Source organism: Mugil cephalus, chromosome 16 (assembly GCF_022458985.1).
Source record: "Mugil cephalus isolate CIBA_MC_2020 chromosome 16, CIBA_Mcephalus_1.1, whole genome shotgun sequence".
In the NCBI taxonomy this organism is placed as follows: domain Eukaryota; kingdom Metazoa; phylum Chordata; class Actinopteri; order Mugiliformes; family Mugilidae; genus Mugil; species Mugil cephalus.
In genome coordinates, this window is record NC_061785.1 from 11,557,795 (window position 1) to 11,576,152 (window position 18,358).

An 18,358-nucleotide genomic window follows, 5' to 3' on the forward strand; every position below is an offset into this window, starting at 1 on the left:
GTCAGCAGACGGGAATATAAAATCCAAACTCACACTTCAACGTACTTGCTACGTGGGGACTGACCGGACGCAGGCCTGCAAACAAAACCAGGCCCCAACTGCTAGTTAAAGAAAGCAGGCTTTAACTTATGTAACGGCCCCAGACCAGGAGTACGGTTCCACCTCCCACTGTATCCCCCTCTGCAGCATAAAAGTCCTCTCTGAGCGCGTTTCATCTGCGCCGTGGCCGCCACATCCCACATCCCACATCCTTCTAATGACATTTACGACCTGACTGATGGGACAATGGCCAGGCTGCAGGTTGTGTTCATGAGTGGTCGTTTGATCAGCCAAGGCCCACCCTGTGCGGTGGCGAAGGCCAGGTGAAGTTACTGTACGTACACGGTGCTGGTTAAATGTGTTTGCGCGCCTCAGGATTTTGTAGATTTCAGCATAAAAATGCCTCAAAACTTCAGCGAACCTTTAGGTCCAAAATGTAAAACCTTGGCTCTGGTGTGAACCTTATTGCAGCAATAAAAGGAACTAAATAATTCCGGTAACTGCTGACCAGTCATCTGCTGCGGCTTATAGGAAGTATAATATTTCTGTTTCATCCGTATAATTTGGTAACATTACAATATTTCTTTTATGTCATTACCCAACTGTAAATGTTTAATCGAGTGTGAATATTTACAATATGTCACAGCCAAAGTCCTGGGGGTTTATATAGCATGGTGAAGGAGCACACAAGCTCGTGCTAAATCACTTGCACATTTTGCAGGGAGCAAAAACACAGTGCAAGCGAGTCACTTTGCTGGAACTTCTCCAAGCGCCGCGCTCCTAATAGGCAAGCTGAACAGCATTAGCGCGCTTCTGCTCGTGGGCGGCGGGACCCGTGAGGAGGAGCGAGACGAGCCAAAAGATAAGCAGAGGGAGGATGACGACGAGTCATTACGCTCGACACAGTCACGGCAGGAGACGGAGAGGCTTATTTGTTTCAGTTCATTATCTGATGCGCTCGGAGAGACGGGTTTCTGATGCCAGCCTGAGCTTCTGACCTCGGAGAGGTTTTAAAAGGAAAAAGCACGTCAAAACAAACAAAAATTACCACAAGATGAATTATCAGTAAGGATCCTGGCAGGTGGTAAAGCCTCATGAAGCTTCCGCTGTAATTGGTCTGCAATTACTAAGACGGATTGATACCCTCTTAGTGGCAGATATTGTCTTCTTTCAGGCTTGTTGTGATACTCTATATTCTCCTAACTGCAAACAAATCTCAAAGAAACTGATCCCACTAACCACTGTAGTTCAAAGCTTGGTTCGTCTCATCACTCTGAGCTCCATCGCTGAGCCACCATGCTCCCTCCTGCTGCAGTACATCCTCATTAGAGCAGTGGCTCCCAATCATTTTTTTTTTTTCCGTTGGAGCCCATATTACTTACAAAGAAAAGCTAAGCACCCTCAGCTCGCACACATATACACAAATCTGTAGTTTGCACACACAAGCATGATGCATCATGTTTGAGTGAGTTTTTGACAGCAAAGGACATGTTTCCTTCATCAAAGGAGTGTTTTGTTTTTTTTTTGTGGCTGCATGGGAAACTGTATGAATGAGCCTGTCAGGTAGCCGCTAGCACATTTAATGAGACACATCGAGAGGCGAGAGGTCGCAGAAGGTGTGACTCCAGCTTGAAGCCAGACCAGCTTACCATGCCTACAATTTTTGTGTGGTTGTAAGTTGGTCTAGAGTCACCAAGGACTGAATATACACAGAAATCTACTGGGTTTATCAAGAATTTGGAAAGGGTTTTCTGCTGTGATGGACAGATGAGTAACATCAACGTAACACTTACCCTAGCCCTAGCCCCAATGCCAACCCTAACCCTAGCCCCAACCCAAGCCCTAGCCCTAAACCTAGCCCCAACACCAACCCTAACCATAGCACCAACCCTAACCCTAGCCCCAACGCCAACCCTAACCATAGCACCAACCCTAACCCTAACCCTAACCCTAGCCCCAATATCAACCCTAACCCTAGCACTAACCCTAGAACCAACCCTAACCCTAGCCCCAATACCAACCCTAACCCAAAACCTAACCCTAGCCTTGAACACCACCTCTAAGGAGTAGAGTTTGTTTAGAATAAAACGGCAGCCGTTGGAAAAGCAAGCGGTTTAGAGTCCGCCATTGCGTCTGCTGTAAAAGACACTGACAAATTCCCACTACATCCACGGCTGAAGCGCCCTTGACCAAGGCACCTAACCCCTAAACTGCACCATGTGGGGCTGATCACTGCTCCAAGTGTTGCTCACTACTCTCCGTGTGGACAAATGCGGACATCACTCGTGTGTGTACCCGTACTTGGCTGAGAAAGCCGACCTTCTAACAACCTCGAACCAGCGAATCTTATTCCACGGCTGAAAATAGTCCCCAACAACTGCACTACTGTTTAACTTTTGCTTAAAGCTACAGCTGTTTTACACCATGAAACATGCTCTTTATGAAAATTAACCTATATATACATATACATATGTGTGTGTGTGTGTGTGTGTATAAAATAGCTTGTATATGTATATGAGCCACTTTTAGACATCTTATGGGCTGAGGGAAGGAAAATTGGAAAGTATTATTTTGTTGCTGGTGGTGTTTTGGTTGGTCGGTTTTGTTTTTTTTGGAACAATATTGTAGCTTTGCTCTTCAGTGCAAGTTTTATGTTCCTCACAAGTCCTAAATGAGGCAGCTTATGTTCAGATTTCAGTAGCAGCAGCGCAGCAAGCAAGTAAAACATGTAACCTTGAGCCCAGCGTAATTTATATGTAGTTTAGATGCCAAAGAGAGGAGAGATGCAGCTAAGGTACGGCTGCTAGTGGCTAACATAACAGCTCATTAATCCTTACATGGTCTGGAAATAGAAGGCAGAAAAAAAAAAAAAAAAAAAAAAAAAACGAAGACCATCTAAAAGGAGGGGTGCAAATGGGCGAGCTGACATCCACAAATACAAATCAAAATGCCACAGGGAAAATGAATGAGTCTGGTCTTAAAACACCACATAATAGGGCCTCACTTGTGTTTGACAGCTGCAAATAACCATGTTCACTCGAAAACATCAGCAGCAGCAGCGACGAAGTGCGGCGGTCAGCTGCATGGTCGGGAATGTGTGCTTTCTGCGCTAATGTATTCGATCTCACATTTAGCCTGTCAGAGTGAGAAAAAAAAAACGCACACACACACACACACACACACACACACACACACACACAAAAAAAAAACTCTCACTTCAGTCACTGTGAGAAAGCAGGCCGGCCACACAGAACACACTCTATCCCAGTCTGGAGCCACTCTGTTTGCCAGGAAACCATTTCCCCTGAGCCACTGGCAAATAGCCTCTGAGCGGTCGGTGGGTAGATGGGTAGCTGGGCGAGGGGGAGGGTGGGGGTGGGGTGGGGTAGGGTGGGGGTGATCAATGAGCTGTGGACAGGGCGACAGCAGACAGCTAGTTAGTTCAGCTGATAATGTTATGACAGAGAGCAGCAAAGACACTTCCAGCACGACTAAGCGTCTGCGAGCTCCCCGGAGGAACGACGTCTCAAACTAAACGGTAAACATGGCACCACTGCTGCTGGCAATAGGCCGCACTAACAGCCTTTCTTTACATGGCTCCTTTTCTTTACAGGGGTGCGTGATTAAATCATAATTCTGACAAGGCTTCATATTTTATTTTTAGCCACTTTTGTGTCACACATGATGTGAAGAATTCATTTTAGAAAAAGCCCCCACCCCTGCGGCTTGTAGCCTACGTGAAATGAAGTGCAGCGTACTTGTGACCTTTCATTATTATCTCCTTTATATCGACATAAATCTGTTTCTCTTTTGAGGCAATTTAAAGGCCATGAAGAGGTGCACCAGTGTCCCTCGGGGCAAATCAAGAGATAAGTCCCGAAAAAAAAGCAAAGCGCAAGTGGACGAAATTATTAATTGAGTGTTTCTATTATCTCTGCGTCTGTGAGTGTGTGATGACACCAACTTGGTGGCTTTCACCTGCCATTACTGTGCAATCCTTCACAGGCATGTGTGTTCGGCACAGTTATGCGAAAAGTAGAGGAGAGTGGCAGAAAACATTACGCGCTGCCCTCTCGACAGCTCTGCTGTAAGCGAGTGGGATGAGGAACAGCCTGCAGTGACATTACTGGGCGTAAAATCAAACTGCCTGAATGAAAAATTATAATGAGGGGAAAAAAAAAAAAAAATTCTTCTTCTTCTATAGAAATGTGTTTGTGTTTCAACAGCCTCTCTGTCCGAGGCTAGCTTTTGGGACTGAATGGGAAGAATGCTAGCCTGTTCCTCGGATCCCTCAGACGGACGCGTTTTACCTTGACCCAAGTTTACCTGTCACACATTTCCCAAAAACTAATTCCCCCGAGTCTGTTAAGGTGGTCTTTGCAGGCAAGACAAGCCCGTGTGTGTTCAGGAGAGCATGCGAGGTGAGTCGTAAAACACTAAATCCTCACTAGATTTCTTGGATTAAAAAGACTAAGGTGGTGCGCCGTGTAACCAATTACAGAGAGAAACAAAATTTTGTTGCAACTTGTGTGCAACGACATCGGAGTTATATGGTAGGTCTGGACAAACACTCAGAACAAAAGTTGTCGTGCAGTTATGTTCGAAGGCGTTTTAAAGTTTCTCTATTTCTGGAAAGTTATGAAAAATGCTAATGACTCATCCCGCACCAGGGGGCGTGTGCTACTGTAAGTTTCCATCCAATGAAAAGCTTCCTCAGAGCAGCGGAGCTGACAAAACAGAGCGGGGATGGTTTCCCTTGTTCTGTTTTTACAGTGAACTCATAAATATTCTGAAAAGAGCACTCTGCCGGCCATTTCATGGATACTTTAAGACCACTTTTTAGGCTTTCTGGCAAAAATAACATACTGTAATCATCACACAAAGAACACATCTAAATGGTGTTTCTGTAAACATGCATTAAGCCACCTGTGGAGCTCCCACGAAATCCAAGGGACTATATGTATAATGGACTCTGGCCATTATGCATTTGCTCTTATACAACCATCGCACAAACATCCCCCATCAAGAGCAGAATCCCAATACCCTCATGCCACTAATTGCTGTCTTCTGAGTGCAGCTTTACCAGCGATTTGCTATACATTTGCAGGGGCTGTTTGGGTAATTTGCTTCAGCGCCACCAACGGTGCATCTGTTCATTCACCGCACAGAACACAAGAACACAAGAAAGCACAAGACGTATTTAGTGTAATTTTCCACTCGCAGATTGTTTTTACTCAGGCAAAAAATATGTTACCCAAGGGCTTGGCAAAACCACCAGGCTCCATTTCCAGACAACTTAGACAGTGCTGCCACAACACATTTGTTCACGGGTCACGGAATTATTTCATTTAACGGTGGAAAATCCGAAAAATATTACAAAGACAAACAAAGACGACAATTACTGCTCTTGTCGTGATGTTCTGCGTCAGTTGTGGTTCTGGGTCTGGGTCCTATCTGGAGCTCCGACTGATTGGTGTGCCATCCAGACAGAGGCCTCAGTTTGCCCTGGCAGCTACAACTCAACGTGAATTCAACAGCTTCTCGCACGGCGCCTTGTAATTGTTTTCCTTAATCACAGTAAAACTTCACAAAAACCATTCACATCTGGCTTAATGTTGCTCGCTCTGTCATTATAATACTGAGGATAAAAAAAAAATAGTGCCGCAATGACACGATGTTGTAATCAATGATGTAAACGCAGCGTCTTGTGTGGAATACATCGATGTGTTTGATGATTATTGCGGCTCCTGGTGCCAGGCATTCTGAAAATAACCCAAAAAACCAAAACTTTTCTATTTTCAAAAGTGCTGGAATTGTTAAAACAGCAACATGATTCACACGCTGTTTCATTTCTGACAAGAACTCAACAAAGACTCTTTACAACAGGTGCTAATGGATAATACGCTTCCGAGTTGTAAGCAGTTTGTGTCTTTTCATATTAACCTATGAAGTGAAACCAGGTGGATTTCCATTAACATTCTGCTCTAAGTGGGTAGAAGCAACTGCATTTCCAATTACAATGAGATTAAGCCATTAAAGTTTAATCATACTCAGCACTATCTATGCTAACTACTGGTAGAATATATTAAAGAACGCTGTTCCCAAATTGGCTCTGCGCTAATTAGGAAGGGCCGACTTTTGAGGTGAACAGAATAATTAGGTAAAAGTTAAAGTTTCCACATTCGAAAAAATAAAAAAAAATATTTGGAGAAAAAGGTTTGAACGAACAGTTAAGTTAATATCCAATGAATCGCATAAAATCACAAATTAATGGACTGAGAAAAAAAAAAAAAAATGCGGTAAAACTAACACTATGCGGAGAGTGAACTCCATTTCCACTCTTCCATTTTCTTGTAATTCACCAACTGGCTCAGCGTGACAATAATGTGGACCGACACGCTGTCACTGCAGGCATGGTATTAAAATCCAGGCTCAGACATTCAGAAACAACCTGAAAAAAAAAAAAAAAAAGGCTATTGTTTTGTGCAGAATATTGTGTCAAGACTTCAGACAGGATTTGGCTAGGGCTGAAACCGAACACTATAAGTCTAAAATACCACAATCAGTGAGGAATAATGTAAAAGTCACCGAATTGTGAAGAGGAACAGGATAAATTTTAAGAAGGATTAGTCTTACTTGGGCTACTGGGCTGTAGATTAACCCGCTGGTCTGGACCGAGTGCATCTGTGCATCTACAAGCTTTGTTCTAATGTACGTCGCCAGGGTCAATGGGTGAAATGCTAATCATTTAAAAAAATAAATAAAAAAATAAAGTTAATCTGCCATTTTTTGTGACCAACAAACACAACTAAAAACTATGGCACCCAAGGTCCTATGGCTGATTCTGCCTCACTCATTTGTTATCACTTAACTTCTGTTAGCTTAGCATTCAATGATCAGCATTAGGGGTGTTTTAAAGTTAGCACCTGTAGCGCAGGTGTTTGAAGTTATTCAACGGGGATAATAGGATCTGGAAATGCAGCAACATCAGTCAACAGGAGCCTGACAGGCAGAACACACGAGCAGTCAGGTGATCAGACAGGTTCTGAATAGGCCCGCAGGTTTGTCACCCGTTCGAAAGACAAACCTAAGGCTGTGTTCACACATTAACGTCTTTTTTTTTTCTTTTCTGTTCATCTTCTAAACCCGTCGGTGCCTGTTTTATGTCGCAATTCAGGGAGCACACTGTACTTTCAGAAAACTGTTGGTCCAATGAGACGGTCTTCAGGCTCTCGCTTGGTCATAATTATGCACTGAATTGCATATCATCCAAATGGAGCGTCTGCGCTAAATGATGGTTAGCACCACACTGTGCCCGTCCCTGTACGCACCCACAAGTGTCTGGGAAAATCAACATCTTCCTCCCTTTTATGTTTGGAGGCCAGCGTGAGATCCAGCAGTTTTTTGCATATTGCATCACGGAAATATTGCCTTAGCTGTAAGAAAAGATGTCCTCAGTGATCTTTCTGAGCAAACGCTGCCAAACGAGTGTCATCCAGAGCTAAGTTACACGTAGCACAACATGAAATTTGCATTGGAACAGCAAAGTTTCAATAATCTGGGTGAACTGCTGACTTATTTAAAACATCACTGTCATTGTAAAAGTGATAATAAAATAAGACCTGCGTTGTAAAAGGCCAGAGTTTTCCTTTAAGCTTCCTTTAAGAACTTCACATGTTCTAGCATGTTGTCTAGCCCAAGAAATAAAGAAAGGTAAAGGCGTATGACCGGGTACGCCAGATGTTCTTTCATCAGGAAAAGCAAGGCAAATTTAACACAAGGCACTTCAGTGAGCGAAAGTCAGACGTAATAAAAGCCAGATTTCCTCATTTCTAGTTTAGTTACTTCTTCTCTTTGTTCAAACAGAAATGATTTTCAATAAGAGGTGCTCTGTTCCAACACGGACTGCTGACGGTCACATTATATATCACTTGATTTTTTCCAATTGCACTTCTGCTGCTGACATGACCGACTCCTGGGCTCCGTAGAAAATGCACTAGAAAATGTGCATGCCACACAGTTTGTACACATGTGTGCATGCGAAGTGTATGCACTGCAGCAGCTATGTCAGCAACGGCCCTGTGGCAGCAGGTGGGATTTATGAGGTGCTAAGAATGCTTGCCTGTAGCACTGGGACTGGAGACTGATCCCACCTCCTCGTCTCCCAGTGGCCCTGCCTAACACCTCGCCTGACTCCTACTTAAAGACACACATACATACATACATTCACATGAATGCACGGCTGCATACGTACGTACAGTACCCCCCCCCCGCACGCACACATATGTGCACATCAACCCCTGAACCTTAAAGTGTGAGCCTAACGTCCGCACCAGCCCGACTCCGGCTCCGACAGACTAACTTCCTGGGGCTAAGCACACCTTCTAAAATGTCCCGCTCAGCCCGCGCCTTCGCCTTCAACGATTTTCCTTTCCCCGCCGACTATATCTCCGTCGCACTCATTCTGGCCTTTGTGCAGCTCACAGGCGCAGAGATACGGCGCCCAGGGGGTCACCGAGACAGAAAGGACCATCTCGAAAAAGGCTCGGAAAGGTCAGCCGCCGCAGTCGGCGAAGAGGGAGCGCATTTCACAGCTTTTACAAGCTTCATGAATCATGGAGTCTTCTCCTTTTACTGGACGACACTGAAGACGCTCTCGTGTCTAACGGAAAGTGTAGGGTTGCATTTTCTCTAACTGTTCTCTAAGTATTCTATAGCTTAAGAGAGCAGGCAAACACATACAGTATATCACGCAGTATATATATAGTACTGCAGACACGCAATTGATATGGATATTTATCTTAAGCCAATAGGTGAATGTTCTCATTTGCCTTTAAATGTAGGAGTTGAGATGTTGCTGCTGAAGTCTAGGTAAGGCATCAAGTCAACAATCCAATGAATCAATATTTCTTTGTGCAACTTGGAACGCGATGGCCACCGGCATCCTGAGTGCACATTAAAACAGAATGTGACGTCACCCATACGTTTCCTGAGGGGTGGTTTCGAAGCTCGGCGCGGTGTCTGTGGTGGTCGCCATCTTGCCTGTGTCTGACTCCACCTCATTCCTGGCTAATTCAAACATGGGCCAGGAGATGGAAAACTGGGGTTGATGCTGAGGCAGAAATCTGGCAGCACATCTGTCATTCAAACCAGCTACGCCCTTATTTACAGATAATACAACACAATTTAGAGATAATTTAAATTTCTGAAGAAATTCTCCCCCGTACAGTTATCCCAAATGGAAAGATTGGCCATGGGGACCAAAACTGTATTTTTTTTTTGTCCCCTTGTGAACTTGGATATTTGCTTTTTGGAGAGCCTCAAGTGGACATTTAAGAAACTGCAATTTTCCACAATTTCTCACAGGCTTCACGTTTCAGTGCCGGATGCTGCCATTTGATGACTACCACAGCTGAAAATGTACTGTGCAATAAGAAACCGTCGGTCAAAGCAGCTTTTACTCTGGTCAAACCAGGTCACTAGCCTTCCTGATGTATAGGCTCAACACCCTGGGAGCATCGCGACCGCTACAACACAAGAAAAACCTTTAGAGGGGCGATCGTGGCTCCTTCACCAACTCGCACCCCGTCGCAGGTGACAAAACTAAGCCTGATGTGGCACTCATCATCACTGCAACACACAAGAGGGGGCGCAAAATCACAACACATGTCCCTTATGGGGAATAAGCCTATTATTATGTAGATTATTTAGATTGAAAATCCAGCAATCACTTTCACCGTGAGTCTCCCTCAAATAGTCATTGTGCTTGTAGTCCTAAAATCGCCACTTCACAAAAGCAATTGTCTTGCGACTGTCAGTGGTCCTCTGTGGTTCACTACGAGTCCTCTGTCATTAAAGACATTCGCAACAAACATCTGTCCAAACAACTCTGGGGGGGGGGGGGGGTGTTATTCAGTCTCACTCAGTCCGAGCTGCTATGCATTATCTGCCTCCGCTGCTTCCCTAATGCTGCAGGGACTTAGAGTGGGATTAAACTGCAATTATGCGCTTCCCATTTCTCTCCAGCTGTGCGTGGAGAGGAGAGGAGAGAGGAGAGGAGAGGAGAGGAGAGGAGAGGAGAGGAGAGGAGAGAGGAGAGGAGAGGAGAGGAGAGGAGAGGAGAGGAGAGGAGAGGAGAGGAGAGGAGAGGAGAGGAGAGGAGAGGAGAGAGGAGAGGCGCCGGATCAAAAGTGTGTGCAAAGTCACGTAAAAGACTGAATGAATATATGGTCCTCCTCCTCACTTTAAGTGTCTGTTTGCGTGTTCCCAGTGAAATGTCTTACTCACAAACAGCTGGGTCATCACTAAGTGTGAGGCAAATGCAATCGATCTGCGCTAGATGAGCCGAAAAGTGCTTCCGTTGCTTTGTGTTAGCAGAATGATGTATTTTTCATAGAAAGTCTCAGGTATTCCAGTCACTTTAAGCACAGCGTCCAAATGAAGAAAACTCAAACGCTCTGTGTGCATTTTTTTCCCTATTCCGTTATGTTGCCGCGCTGACAAAAGAAAGACGATGGTTCCGTTTAATCTCGAGGGAATATCAATCATCACAGGGAGTGGATGCAAAACAAGTGTCAAACTGTCTGCCCCCCCCTCCCCCACCGACAAATGAATATTTTTACAGAAAAGAATCTACAGTTATCAGTCACTCTGCACACTTGTTAATAATCCATTATGTGACATTAGCTGGCCCGGCAGCACAACCGTTCATTGTGATCCGGTGTCAAATACTGGTAATGTAAGATTTGTTATTTCCTTTTTGGCTGAGAAGGGGCAGCTGCCTTTAATGTGATAGCTCTGGACCAATATTAACACATACCACAACTGAACAAAGAGAATGAAGCTATTAAATCAAGAAATAAATCAGCTGTGTCCAACACTTGTCAAAGTGGTAAAAACAGAAACAAAACTCCAGAAAACCAGTAGACTTTACTCCTATTTGGCATCCCGCGGCTCTGTGTGACGCTCCAACACAAAAGTCTGATTCCTAATGATCTGCAGCTGGGAAGAAAATATATCCAGCGATGAAAACATAATTTTTTTGCTCAGAAAAAAAAAAAAAAAAAAAGTGAACAGCTCAAAATTGTTTTTCTCTTATGAGTAATTTCTGCAGATGTTCCTTTCAGGTTACACCCGCAAATGTGTGTACTTCGGTGGTGGGCTGTAAGGGCCTGCGAGTCCGTCTCTGCTGGCCTGCAAATACCTATAAAACAGACTTAATTATATTTTCCATGAATACCCATTAAATAATTCCTAAAGGTCTGTTCACTTCCTTTCATAGCTTTCCCCAGTTGCACTGCTTCCAAACGTGTATTTTCATATAAAAGCTCTTATCCAATCACTTTTCAGCCATGATTTGTTGCTAGGGTCAAAGAAATCTGCCTGGAGGCCTTCAGAATCAGTTCTTCAGGCCCTGCAGCATATGGGTCACTGTGAATCTATTAATAAAGGGGTTATCAGCAAAGTGGATAAGTTGATCTGACAAACTTATTAGCAAACACATTCCACTGGATTTGCATATACAGCTGAAAGAGAGCAACATTAGCCTTGATTAGATGCAAATTTATACAGTTCACTCTCTTTTAGCTTTGTTTTTGGTCTCCACCCACAAGTGAGGGAAATATGTGATCCTTTAGCAGGTAAATGTGCCACTGTGTTCATCAGCTAGTAGTTGTTTACTAATTTACTACTTGAGCAGGTAGCATGCAACGGGTTTCATAGAACAACGATGGTTTGTAGGTTTACTGCTATAAACTATCCCTTTCACAATGTCAAAAAAGAAACAGGAAGTAAGGGGTGCATCAGGTCAGTGGAAGCGGGATCCTTGTCATCAGTGTAGCAACTGATCAGCGGGCGACAGCAGAGAAAGTCGGTAAATGGTAATGAATTGCTGTACAAACAGCTCGGCGGCTCACTGGGGGCAGCCCTGCGTAGTCACATATGCTAACCGTCTATTTATTAAAAGCACGAAAAGACAGGGAGAACATGACCTACCTGTCATACTGTATGTGTTTATGTGAGGTTAATGATCACTCCGGGTCTCCTGCGTTGTGTCGTCTGCCTTGTCTTCGTCCTGGAGGAAATAAAAAGAGGATTGTTAGGGCGGGTGGAAAGCTAAGACTGATGGAGGAGGAAGGAGGGGAGGAAGACATATAGCGCATAGAAAACAAACAAGGGCATACAGTACAAAGGCCAGTGACAACACCCACTCCTTCTTCCCCTGTAACTCTCCCTGTCACCATTCCTTAATTTTCTCGCTCTGTTTCTTATTTCCTTCTGTTTGTCTTTTCCTTCCCATGTTGACTCTTTACCCTTGATCCTTCCTTCTTTTCAGCCCCTCTCTTTTCCTTCCTGCTTTAAAAACCTGTTTTCGTCACTTTTACTGCGCACTTTTTTTTTCAGTCGTTCTCCTTATGTTGACCTTCTACGGCTTCAATAAACCTTTTCACTTATATGCCTTTTTTGTCTCTCTTCTTTCTGTGTGACGCCTCCTTCTCTCCATCTTTGTCTTCCCTCACTTTCTTTCCGTACCTCTTTAACTGGAGGCTGCTCGCCTCACAGACGACATGAAAGCCAAACATTTATCTATGGGCCTGTGCTGGAGACATGCTATGAGCGGCTAGCATTACCTTTTGTTAATGTCAGCACTGGAGTTAAGAGATTTACACAGAAGGCACAAACTTCTTCTACCTGTAGGTTAGCTACCTTGAACTTTAGCTAGCTCCCATCTAAGGTGGCACAGGCCTGTGTGCTAAGTTGAGCTAATTGCTAAATATCTGTAAGTTTTACCTTTTTTAATGGCAGTGTTAGAGGAAGAGATTTACACAAACAGCACAGACTTTTTCTACCTGTAGGGCTGCCTCTTTGAAGTTTAGCTAGCTCACATTTAAGGCACAACAGGACTGTGTGCTAAGCTAAGTAAGCAAATTGCTAAATATCATTTTTTTTTGCTTGCTCTTGAAATAAAGAGATAATTTATTTAAAGGTATATGTGAAGCACAAAGCTGGGGTCGTTAGCCTTGCTTACCATAAGGAATGGAAGCAGAAGACAGCAAAAGCTAGCTTTATTTGGTCCCAAAATAATAATAATAATAATAAAAAAAATACACCAGCAGTTCTAAAAGTAAGTTGTTTGAATCCATATATGACTAGAAAAGTAAAAGCTAATATGCATTGTATAACAGGAACTTTGCCTTAAAGCTAAGGCATTCTATAATCATACATACATGATGATAATATAATATCAAGCTGGAAGGACATGCTGATTGTCTTGTCTAATTATTGGCAGAACAACACATGAGAACTTTTCTTAAAGACTACAAAACCATAAGCACTCGGAGGAGTTCAGCTCTGTGCAACCAAACCGTGAACTGGAGTTGGAATTGGAGCTTAAGAACAGATATGTTGCCTTATGTTGTTTTGCTTTGGTGCAGCAGTGGCTTTAGTTCCCGTTGGTCGGTTTGTAACATAAAAAAGCCGATTGTAACCGTATAACACATATCTCTGTGTCTCCGGGAACATAAAAACACTGAAAAGCCATGATGACTACTTTAGTGAACAACAATTTAACGACTTAATAAATCCAAGTGCGTCGCTATACCTCATTACTGTACGTGAAAGAACAGCAGTTTGTAATAAAACAACAAAGGGGCAAAGAGAGAGGGAGGAAAAAAAGAAAGAGATGAGAGCATCTAGAAAATCTGTGAAAGCGAGAAAGAGGAAGGAAAGAAAAACAGCTAAATTCAAGTGTTTCGAGAGGGCGAGGGAAGAAGGAAGCTGTTAATGTCTTCCCTTCAGACGGGAAATGCCAGAAGGAATGCATTTGCATGCGTCTCCGTGTGTGTGCCTGTCTTTCTATATGTTGATCTGAGTGCGTCTTTGTGAATTAAGGAAGTGTGAGTGCCTTGTGCGACCGGAGCTTTTGGAGCATTTTGCATCCAAAGCAGCTGAGGTCATTTTGCTATATCTTGCAAAAAAAAAAAAATAAAAATCAACCCATTTACCAACGTTTTCTGGAAATTTCTGAAGATGTAATGTGATCCAAATATTTGAAGAAAGTTTAGTGGTTATTGCCAACTTCGGGGTTTTCTTCAAGGGATATTTCAGAGAATGTGCTGTAAACTGTAACTGAAAATTTTCCATGTCACCCACTCCTAATGCATCCTTAATGGCATGTGTGTATGTGAAGGGAAACACATGTGTGGGCTGCACCTAACGCGCCATATGCGGGGAATTCCCCTCTTGCCTAAATGTAAAGAATCAATTTTCCTATAGAAACGCACCGGAGAGGAAAGGACGGCAGGACTGATGGATAGGGACGTGGATGAATAATGGAGGTGCAAAGAAGAGCAACAGCCTCTAACCATGAGTCACTTCACTAATAGATGAGTGCAAAGGTCGCACGCTGAGTTTACACAAAGGATTTCTGCGCTTGCATATGCAGACAGACTGTGGATTAACAAAGAGGCGGTGAAATGGATTGTGTCTGCGCGCTGCGGAGAGGGTGCGCAGACACCAGATCAACTCGCCGAAGACAACATGTTAAGATGGGAGGTCAAATATTTAGCCCCTCTGCTGACAGTCGGTGGCACGGGGGGCCAAGGCCGAGCCACCCTCCCACGCCGCACGGCCGCGGAAGATGACAGACGGCAAAACAGAAGCGCAGCGCCACCGCCTCGAGTCAAGAGCCCGGTTGTCCTTACAAGAGGACGAGCTTCAAAGCGAAGCCTCCTCATTTTGCTAAATCGGAGCAATGCCTTAACTGCTGCCAGCGAGGCCTTTTCACCATCTTGCCGACATGAATAGCTCCTTTTGTCGCAGTGAAATTCCACTGGCAAGTCTCTAATTAGCTGGAGGGCTCTTCCCCTACGAGCCTGTGTGGGCAAAAAAAAAAAAAAAAAGACAGCACACAAAGAGAGATGTTGCACAAAAAATGTGCAAACAACAAGGAAGCTACTTGAGGAGCTGTCATAAGATGCCCCCCGGCCGTCGCCGTAACTAACTAATTAATTGTAAAGCGTTCTGAAAGGAGCGCGCGCGAGAATTAGTTTCTCGGTCTGAATGCTGTGATGGGTTTTCAAAGCGCGACTCTGACAGGTGTTTAACCAACGTTGGGTTGTCGGAGGCCCCGAATATGAATACCCCTGTCGCTATTTACACTGACTTGCCGAGGGAGTGACTGACCTGCGAAAATATAACGAGTATTTTGCCTGTCAACAGCTGAGAACTGGCTAAATGCTGATCAACGTTCCTTAGTAAGGCGACATGTCTCGCTTCCTCAGATCAGATTTAAAGCACTCTCGCACATGTAGGTCTGTTTGCTCCGGATGAAAAGTGTGACTCAGCCTGTCGAAAACTTTCTCCTCTGTGGTTGTGGAGAGAGAACTTTACCTTGAGTTGGAATAAGCTTGCCTTTGAATAGCTCAGTTGGCGTCGCGGAGGATTGTAGTGGGGAGTTGGAATATGCTTTTAAAGATGAGGGGAGAGACCAGGAAGGTAAGGCCTCATTAAGGAATTTTTTAAGTTTGGTTATTTATTCTAAGAGCAAAAATTTAAGATATTTTTGCCTCTGCTTTGTGGATTTAGATCACATTTATTTATCAATGTGTGTTCCCCTTATCTTGCATCTTTACGGTGCATTAGCTGCGTAGAAAATAAAGTGAATCCACAGTTGTGTGCTTTGTGCGATACATACCAAACTCTGCCGAACCCTGCATGCATGCTGATGGGTGTCCTGTGACAAGCTGGATTTCGGGTTGCGTGAGCGCGGCATTCGATCACATGCTCGCGCTATATTTGCACCGGCTGGACGGCCATCTCACACAGCGCACGAGGCGTTTATAAACCGTATCCGACGCCCCTACTTTAACGAACGCATGTGCTCTGCGGCTTCTGTGGCCGGGTTCCCTCTGAGCTGGCTTCTAAAAACAGACGGGACGCGTCGCGTTATGAACGTTTGAAATGCGAATGCTTAATGCGAGTTTAGAAGGCACGGATGAGTCAACAATAGAGTAACAGCAGAGCAAGACGTAAACTGGCAACTTCCTATTTCCTGTTAACAAAGCAACCACAAGCAACATGAGTAAACAGACGGTTTGAGGTTGCATAGTCTATGGCTCAGACAAACAAACAAACAGACAAAGGCACACAGTATGAATGAATGTACAGTAAATTGAAGGGAGTGTGGTAACCTGAGATACCATAGATACCAACCGCATCTTGAAATGAAGTTCTGCAAGGAGGTTATTCAAAGGTGCCGGAGGTGTTTAGGAGTCTGCATTTCAACTTGTCAGTTGACCCAAATGCAACATGTTGTAAAGCACGTTCCTAACAGGGATATTTAATTATCTGCTCTGAATCTTTACTTGCCTGGGAGTTTGCCAGACAATCCGAATGGAGACACTTTTGATGAGATTCATCTCACGTCGACCGCGCTTGACCTCCCAGCAGCGCCACCGCATCCTCAGACGTTCATGCCGCAAAGCTGGCCCCCGAAGGAACATCTAACAATGTTTTAACCATCCGACTGCGAGCTTTCATTCGCGGGATGTTATTTCAGAACCTATCGGACAGCATTTTCCCTCCACTATTTTCCAATAAAAGCAACCATTACTTGGTACAAAATAAAAGGCAACACTGTTTCTGCACACAGGAGCGAGGAGATGTGAGCCTCGTGGCAACTTAAAAGGTCTGCATGTCCAGGAAAGTGACTTTGATGGATGCTGCAAGAGCGGTCGGTTTTGCAGGATCCGCGCTCCCCTCTGCTGCCTTCGAGTGTTCAAACAAAAATGTCAAAGCGAAAGCACCACCAACATGATCTCACCAAGTAAAATACCCACAGCGGGCTCGAGGAAGTCTAAAACAGAAGCAGAAGTCTTCCAACTTCAGAGGACATCCAACTGAAAACATCTTGAGGGTGAATTCTGTCAGTGGGCCCCAAGTTCACCACCAGCCCTCCCTCCTCCCCCCCATCTCTAGTGGCTTTGAACTTTAGGCTGGGAGGGGTGTGGGGAATTCACTAGCCTGTCAGCACTATGAATGATGGTGGATGGAAAAGATCAGGCCCTGCCTTGCTGCTCTGCCCTTGGGGAGGTTGGGGGGGGCGGCGAAGGTTTTCTGATATGGCAACCTGAGTCGTTCAAGGCTAAACATGGCGAGTCATAAAGACCTCAAACTCCGGGGGTACCAAATTACACCTGCAGTTTCAGCTAAAGACAACGTAATTAAGGGCAGAATTGACGGGCAGGTGGGGGCGCATCAGATGCCTCGAAAGGACAGAGTGGGACAGTCTTGTGAAAGCAGAGGGGATTGTACGATGTTTGGGTAATTCCACCAAAAAGGTGCCCCTAGACCGCAGGAGTGTACTGTGACGTATATCAGCCCATTGCATCATGAATATTCTTGTGTCTTTCCTTCAGAAAGCCCTTAAAATCAATCTGCAGTGGCTTGGTATAAAGGACTCCTTAGTGGTGCTCAGTTTTCTAATCCCGTGCATTAACACCTCCTCCCATCACAATTAGCCTTGACCTATCTCAGTTATCTAAAGTTGGAGGTTAATTCTTCTTTTTAATTCTTTTTTTTTTATCTCTCTCTTGGAAGGAGCTGGGAAACCACACAAACCAAAGGTACGAAAAGCAGAAGCGGCACCAAATATCAGCGCCAACTGGCTGAGGCCTCCTTAACTCGTCTGGTGAAATTACCCAATCATTTACAGTTAGAAAGAGTCTACGTGTGCTATGTGACACGTGGAAACTGTCAGCTCGGAGAGAGTGGTGCGCAATTAGTGCTGGCGACGTGCACACGTACCGCGCGCCTCTGTGGACGCTAACGCAAGTCAGCAGCACGCAAACCTTTGCATTTTTGTTTTTAAGGGGGGGTCTGCGCGGCTCATCTGGAATTAATGGAAGTCGGGGATAAGAAATTGTTCCTTCGTGCTGCCTTAGATGTTTCACGTAGTTCAAAGGAATACATGGATGAATTCTTGCTCTATAAAGCTGGAGATGGAGCCCAAAACATCAAGAACTCAGATATGCATGGATTTGCATACTTAAAACCTTGCCCTTCAGACCATCTGTGCGGGCTGGGGATGCGGCAGCGTCGAGCCGGGTGGGGCAATCAGCGCCGCGCTGACACTCCAAAGCCGGCCCCGCTTTGTCCCAGGGATAAGATCGGGCCGGCTGCACGAGCATGTCATGAAAAAAAAAAAAAAATGTCAGGACGCGGACGACCGGAGAGAAAAGAGGTGGGCCGCGGAGGCAGGGGGAGACGCGACAAAGAAAAGGCAGGGAGAGGCCGAGAGACAGACGGACACAGGGCCTCG

At 44.7% G+C, this 18,358-nt stretch overlaps 1 protein-coding gene across 3 annotated transcripts in view; it reads right to left on the minus strand.

Moving 5' to 3' along the window:
- The window catches only part of thrab (thyroid hormone receptor alpha b), a 132,679-nt gene that overhangs the window by 68,427 nt on the left and 45,894 nt on the right, over window positions 1–18,358 (minus strand). For all 3 annotated transcript variants that reach the window (XM_047610080.1, XM_047610079.1, XM_047610081.1), the window contains one exon: window positions 12,034–12,112. The gene's annotated coding sequence lies outside the window, so the exon portion shown is untranslated. The remainder of the gene's footprint in view (window positions 1–12,033; window positions 12,113–18,358) is intronic.